Source organism: Galeopterus variegatus, unplaced genomic scaffold (genome assembly GCF_000696425.1).
Source record: "Galeopterus variegatus unplaced genomic scaffold, G_variegatus-3.0.2 Scaffold22583, whole genome shotgun sequence".
In the NCBI taxonomy this organism is placed as follows: Eukaryota; Metazoa; Chordata; class Mammalia; order Dermoptera; family Cynocephalidae; genus Galeopterus; species Galeopterus variegatus.
In genome coordinates this window covers 3,065-10,974 of record NW_007748694.1, presented here as the reverse complement: position 1 = coordinate 10,974, position 7,910 = coordinate 3,065, and the positions used below count along the sequence as shown (strand labels likewise).

General features: G+C 38.7%; 2 pseudogenes; both read left to right on the top strand.

Annotated features, from left to right (window-relative positions):
* Nucleotides 1-5,955: 5,955 nt before the first annotated feature.
* Nucleotides 5,956-6,693, top strand: LOC103583393 (annotated as a pseudogene).
* Nucleotides 6,694-6,883: 190 nt separating this feature from the next.
* Nucleotides 6,884-7,660, top strand: LOC103583392 (annotated as a pseudogene).
* Nucleotides 7,661-7,910: the final 250 nt, after the last annotated feature.

The window sequence follows — 7,910 nt, the reverse complement described above, 5'->3', positions numbered from 1 at the left end:
ATATCATAGGACCAGCCCTATAAGAAATCCTCAAGGGAAGCCCTATGTCTGGAATCTAAAAAATGGTAATCACTACCATGAATACACAAGAAAAAACAAAACCCACAGGTAGACAAAAATGCAAAAAAGAAAGAGAAAGAAACTGTATCTTACTTCCTCCAAAAACCAACAAACGCTGAAGACAAACAATAAAAGGGAAAGAAATAAAAGATATTTAAAACATCCAAATGAAAATCAATGAAATACCAGAGGTAAGACAATACCTTTCAATAACAACCCTAAATGTAAATGGATTAAATTCCCCACTTAAAAGACACAGACTGACTGATTGGATTAAAAAGCTAGACCCAACTATATGCTGTCTACAAGAGACTCACCTAACCTGAAAAGATGCACACAGACTAAGAGTGAAGGAGTGGAAAAAGATATACTACACAAATAGAAATAAAAAGGAGTAGAAGTAGCTATTCTTATATCAGATAAAGTAGACTTTGAACAAAAAAAACATAAAAAGAGACAAAGAAGGTCATTATAAGATGTTAGAGGGATCTATCCAGCAAGAGAACATAACAATCATAAATATATATGCACCCAACATTGGAGCACCAGATTTATAACTCAAACATGATTATACCTGAGGAAAGAGACAGACCCAAATATTATAATAGTTGGGGACTGAACACCCCTCTCTCAACATTAGACAGATCATCTAGGCAACAAGTCAACAGAGGAATGTAGGATTTATACCAAACTTTAGACCAATTTGACTTGGCAGATATCTACAGAATATTTCATCCAGCAACCACAGGGTACACATTCTTCTCATCAGCAAATGGAACATTTTCCAGGATAGAACACACATTAGGTAACAAATCAGGTCTCAAGAAAATTTTAAAAAACTGAACTCTTTTCAAGTATCTTCTCAGACCACAGTGGCTTAAAGTAGAAATCAATAACAAGCAAAACTCTGGAAACTATACAAACACATGGAAATTAAACAGCATGCTCCTGAATGACAGATGGGTCCAGGAAGAAATTAAACAGGAAACTAAAAAACTATTTGAAACTGATGAAAATAAATACATAATACCAAACCCATGGGAAGCTGGAAAGCAATACTAAGAGGAAAGTTTATTGCAATAAACACATCAAAAAAATAGAAAGATTTCAAATAAACAACCTAACATGACACCTCAAAGAACTAGAAAAACAAGAACAATCCAATCCCAAGATTAGGAGATGGAAATAATTAAGATCAGAGCAGAACCAAATGAAATAGAAATCCAAAAAATGATACAAAAGATCAATGAAACAAAAAGTTAGTTTTTTGAGAAAAAATACAGAATTAGACAGAATAGACCAACCTTTAGCTAGGCTAACTAAAAAAAGAAGAGAGAAGACCCAACTAACAAAAATCAGAAATGAAAAAAGGAGGCATTACAACTGATATCACAGAAATACAAAGAATCATTAGAGACTATTATAAATAACATATCCCGATAAATTTGAAAACCTGAAAGAAATGGATAAATTTATGGACACATATAAACTACCAAGACTGAACCAAGAAGAAACAGGTAAGCTGAACAGACCAATAACAAGCAATGCGATTGAAGCAGTAATCAGCAGTCTCTCAACAAAGTAAAGCCCAGGACATAGTGACTTTACTACTGATTTCTATCATAACTTTAAAGAGAAATTAATACCAATTCTCTTCCAACTATTCTGAAAAATTGAAACAGAGGCCATTTTCCCAAACTCATTCTATGAGGTCAGCAAAACCTTGATACCAAAACCAGAGAAAGATATAATAAAAAAAAGAAAACCACAGGCCAATAACTTTGATGAACATAGACACAAAAATTCTCAATAAAATATAAGCAAGTAGAATACACCGAACCATAAAAAAACATATACATCTCAATCAGGTGGGATTCATACCAGGGATGCAAGGATGGCTCAACATTTGCAAGTTGATAAGTGTGATATACCACATTAACAAAATCAAGGACAAAAACTACATGATTATTTCAATAGACACAGAAAGAACAGTTGACAAAATTTAATATCACTTCATGATAAATATTCTCAGCAAATTAGGCATAGAAGGAAAGCATCTCAACACACAAAAAATCCATATATGACAAACCCACCACCAATATCATCCTGAATGTGGACAAGCTGAAAGCTTTTCCCTAAAGAATGAAAACAAGATAAGGATGCCCACTCTTACCACTCCTATTTAACACAGTATTGGAAGTACTAGCCAGAACAATGAGGCAAGAGAAAGAAATAAAGGGCATCCAGACTGGAAAAGATGAAGTCAAATTGTCCTTGTTTGTAGATGACATGATCCTATATATAGAAAAACCTACAGATTTACAATAAAACTTAGAGTTGATAAATGGCTTCAGTAACATTGTAGGATACATAATCCATATGCAAAAATCAGTAGTGTTTTTATATTCCAACAACAAACTAGCAGGAAAAGAAATTGAGAAAGCTAGTCCACTTACAATGGTCACCAATAAACAGACAAACAAACAAACATACAAATAGATAAATGCTTAGGAATCAATTCAATCAAGGAGATGAAAGATCTCTACAATGAGAACTACAAATCTCTGTTTAGAGAAATTCAAGAGGGCATCAAAAGATAGAAAGACATTCCATGCTTTTGGATCGGAAGAATTAACATAGTGAAAATGTCCATACTACCCAAAGTCATCTCCAGATTCAATGCAATCTCTATCAAAATACCAATTCTTCACAGAAATAGAAAAAAAAAAAAATCCTAACATTCACGTGGAACATCAAAAGACCCTGAATAACCAAAGCAATTCTTAGCAAATGAAATAAAATAAAATAAAATAAAAGCTGGAGTCATAATACTACTAGACTTCCAATTATACTCCAAAGCTATAGTAACCAGAACTGACACTCAGACCAATGGAACAGAATAGAGAACCCAGAAATCAACCCACATATTTACAGCCAACTGATCTTCAACAAAGGCAGCAAGAAAAAAATGCCTCTTCAATAAATGGTGCTGGGAAAACTGGACATCCATATATAGAAGAATGAAACTAGACCTGTACCTCTTGCCATAGGACAAAATCAACTCAGAATGGTTTAAAGAATTAAATATAAGGCCTGAAATTATAAAATTCCAACTAGAAAACATAGGGAAACACTTCAGGATGTAGGGCTAGGCAGACTTCATGAATATGACCCTCAAAGCACAGGTAACAAAAGGAAAAATAAAGAAATAGGACTATACCAAATTAGAAAGCTTCCGCACAGCAAAAGAAACAATTAATGGAGTGAAAAGACAACCTAAAGACTGGGAGAAAGTATTTGCAAACTATGCATCCAACAAATGATTAATATCCAGAATATACATGGAACTCAACTTAACAGTAAAATAACAAATGACCTGATTTAAAAAATGGGCAAAGGAGCTGAGTAGGCATTTGTTGGGAAAATAGAATAATTTACTCAGGCCCCCTCACCTTAGGGACTGTTGGGGGTGGTGCGGCACATTCTTTGTAAATAAGTTGTGTGTGGATGGAGTTACTGTGCATGCACTGCACCGTGGCTTGGCTGGCGCCTGCCTCAGACATCTGCTCTGTGAGGCCATGCTCTCCAACCTACGGCTTTCAAGGACCTGTTTGCTGGTTACCTAGCACATAGACCTGTGTGTGAGGGGTCTGGTGACCCAGCTTGCATGCGAGGGGTCTGGGGACCCAGCCTGGCATGTGAGGGTTCTGAGGACCCAGCCTGGTGTGTGAAGGATTTGTGACCCAGTTTGGGCAACGGGCTTGAGGGGTCTGTGAGCTCCAGACTCAGCCCTAGTTTGGCAATTGGCCCAGTTGGCAGTATTACAGGCAGGTAAAAGAGCTCGACTGCATTTCTAAAAGGAAGATATATGAATGGCCAACAGACACATGAAAAAATGTTCAACATCACTAAGCATCAGGGAGATGCAAATAAAAACCACATTGAGATGTCATCTCACACCAGTAAGAATGGCTGTTATCAAAAAAATATAGAATAACAAATGCTGGTGAAGATGTGGTGAAAGGGAAACCCTACTACTGTTGGTGGGACTGTAAATTGGTACAACCACTATGGAAAACAGTATGGAGGTTCCTCAAACAACTGTAGATAGAACTGCCATACAATCCAATAATTCTACTTCTGGGTATATACCAAAAATAGTGGAAATCATCATGATGAAGAGATACCTGCACTCCCATGTTTATCGTAGCTCTATTTGCAATAGCCAAGAATTGGAACCAGCTGATGTGTCCATCAACAGATAACTGGATAAGGAAAATGCAGTGTATATACACAATGGAATAATACTCTACCATAAAAAGGCATGAAATTCTGCCATTCACATCAACATTGATGAACTTAGAGAAAATCTTAAGTGAAATCAAACACACAGAGAGAAATACCACATGTCTTCACTCATAAGCGGGAGCTAAAAAATAAACAAATTTTAAAAAGAAAGAGAGAAAGATAAAACAATCATAATAATACATTGAACTTTCAAAAGGAGAGAACAGAACTGAGGTTACCAGAGGAAAGTGGGATGAGTAAGGGAGGAATTGGTAAAGGGCCATGAAAAATGATTACATTGTATAATGTTGAATATGCTAATTACACTGATTTGAGCATCACATATTGCACAGAGGTAATTATATTCAACTCTGTACCCCATAGATATGTACATTCAACTATGTTACAATTAAAAAAATAAAATAAATTAACAAAGCCAATGCAACAATATACAAAAATAATATAGCATGATCAATTGGGATTTATCCTAGTTATGTAAGGTGGTTTTAATAGAGTGTACTTCAAAAAAAGGTTCATGGGGAGATTTGTTTTATATTTAATTCTATTTTTCCATCAACTTATTGAAGTACTCTTGTATCTGAAATCAGTTGATATAATCCACCATATCAATGGGCTAAAGAAGAAAAATGACCATATCAATTGACACAGGAAAGCATCTGACAAACTTCAATACCCACTGGTAATAAAAACTTCCAGGACACCAGGAACAGAGAGGGACTGTCTTAACCTCATGAAGAACATGTTCAAAAACCTAAAGTCAACATCAGCCTCCTCTATGTTCTTCTTGAGGCCTTTCCAGCCACTACTCAGGGACTGGGTGCACCAGGAGCAATGTGGCATCTTGTAGGAGAGGTTATGATGGCATCACCTCTGCATCTGGACACACCGAGCAGGGAAAACGTGATGATATAACTGGTCATTTTTCTCATGGGATGACTAACCTCACAAAGTTTTAAATGTTTATTTTATTTTTTTAACTGTCTGTGAAAAGAGAAGACTGAAGCCAGAAAGTTTCCTTCATCAGGGTTCCTTTACTAAAAGCTACCTGTGGGATTCTGCCTTGGCTGGTCTTCATTTAAGGTGCTTATAAGAAGGAAACGTGTGTGGTGGGTGCAGTGGGGCAGATGTTAACCTCATGCAGAAGCCCACCTGGGGTGGGGCATAGAACAGATACGTAGCATTGATGTTAATGAGTACAGAATCCTCTAAGTCTCTTGCTGTCTGTACAGCAGTCTGTACATTGTTTGTCTGTACAGACAATGACTGTAGAGTCAATGGTGTAAAGCAGTGAAATAATGAAAATACAGACCTCCCTACTTAACATCGTGGATTTGGCAGGATCTGAAAGCAGAAAGAAATCCATGCAGACGGCATGAAGATGAAGTCATTGAGCTGCCTGGGCCTAGCGATCATTGTGTTTATCCATAGAGATAACAGAAAACAAAGACATGTGCTTCTGAGACCCCAAACTTTCCTTCTTTCTTTGGGATTCCCTCAGCGATAATGCCCAAACAGCTGGAACTGCTAATGTCCCTCCTGGTTCTGTGTATTGGGGGAACTCTTCTCTAGGCTTCATTTTGCTCCAAGATGATAAAAATCAAGGTGGTGGTAAGTGAGGACACCGGAGGACACCTGAGCCAGCTGCAATTTGAGTGAAGAGGCTCCGGGAGTGCTGGGTTTAGCCTAGGTCAGGGTAGACACACCCAGCAAGCTTCCTAACCAGTGGTGAAGAGAAGGCTAATTAGGAAGTTAGGAAGGCTAATAAGATTGAAACTCTGCAAGAAAAGAAGATCAGAACACGAGGGCTGCAAGGTATGCTGTGGAAAGTCATTCTCTCAGGGAGGAGAACAGAAGACTGAGATCATTATACCTTGTGAGAAAAGCCCAAGAAAGAGGTGCCCGGATCATTGAAAAACTAGAAGAAGATGTTTCTGAAATATCTGGCACAGAGAAAAAAAGACAAATGCCAGTAAGGGTTTTTCCTTAAAATTCCAAAAAAGCTGGGTTTACTGGCAAATGTTGAGAAGTTAAAAGAATAAGTACTGCAAATTCAGACAGCTAAATGATCAAAAGCAAGCATATGAAAAAATTAAAGAACGAAAGAGGGAGAAGTAGCCAGAATTGGAGTTAGGGCTTTAGTTTTTGCAAAAAGCAAAACTTAATCTTGAAAACCTATGAAAAGTAACCAAGGCCTGCAAGTGGCAAGAAGCTTCTCAGCTGACTGAAATTCATGCAGATGTACTTAAGACTACGATCACACCAGCTGAGACTCATCAACTTTGGCAGACCCTGGCTCTCTGTGTGCTCAGAATTGCAGAGCATTAGGTTATAATCAAATGATTAGATTGAATGAGCCACCTGCTCCTGAGCCCAGTGAGCACACCATAAGGCCATGCCTGAGGGGCTTGGATGGGGCAGCAAGAGCTCTGTGGTCTTTGGGTAATGTTGAACAGAGAGGAGCATAGACACAAATCATCAGCAGCAGATTGACAAATGGGAACACAGTTTCACGCAGATGCAGGTGTTTCGCTTATCAGGAAGAACCAACTGGACCACACAGAAGCTGGAGAGTCCCTCACTGTTGGAATGCAGCTCTGAGGCCTCCAACTTAAATGACTTTGTGAAAAATGAGGTGCATGACCTTCACATAGCTCTTCACTCTGCAGACAAGAAGCTAACTTCGGTGAAGCTGGAGTATAGTTCATTGAAAGAGTCAAGAGAAAGAACTCCACCCACTTTCTGAAAGACACGTGTATGTGCAGCTTCAATTAGATAATGTCAGATTAGAAAACAAAAAGCTACTTGAGGGAAGGCCTCCTACAGGATTCCCATGACCACTTAGAAGAATCAATGACATTTGAAACAGACCAACTTTCCAAAAACCTCCAAAACTGAAACTCTTCAGAATTTCAATTAAACCTGAATTGATAATTTGATGAAGCTTTTCGAGGCAAAAGAAGAATGCAATAATGCACCTGTGATGTGAAGAAGATAAAGGAAACCATTCTAAAGAAATCTTCCAAGTTCTCGAGGTTGTAGAGTAAGAGAAACAGGGAGAGATGGCCAAGTGGGAGCAGCAGAGGGCAAAAGACACAAGGAGAGAGCCTTTTTGCTACTGAAAAAGTCGCCAGCTGCCTGGCGAAGTCTAGAGATGCTGACAAGGAGGTTGTAGCTGACCTCACAGAGCCAGACCGAGGAACTGAGAATGTCAGCGCATGAAAACACAGAGATGATGGGCACCCTGAAGCAAGACGTGGAGGATAGGAGCCTTGAATATACACCCGAGCTGTGACAGATGGAGAAGTGAGCGAGCATCAATAGAGAGACAGGAAGTGAAGATTCTGCATGTGAAAGGGACCCCGAGGACATGGAGCTCTGTGAAGGCCTGTCTTGTGCCATTTGAACACAGGAACATGCTCCTAGAGATGTGGGAAGACACTTGGCTGTGACAGCCTGCCCAGGAAAAGGGTAAGAAGCAGGACAGCTCCAGGGACTCCAGCACAAGCTACACTGAGAGGCAGGACAGGTGTCTATGTGTGGGC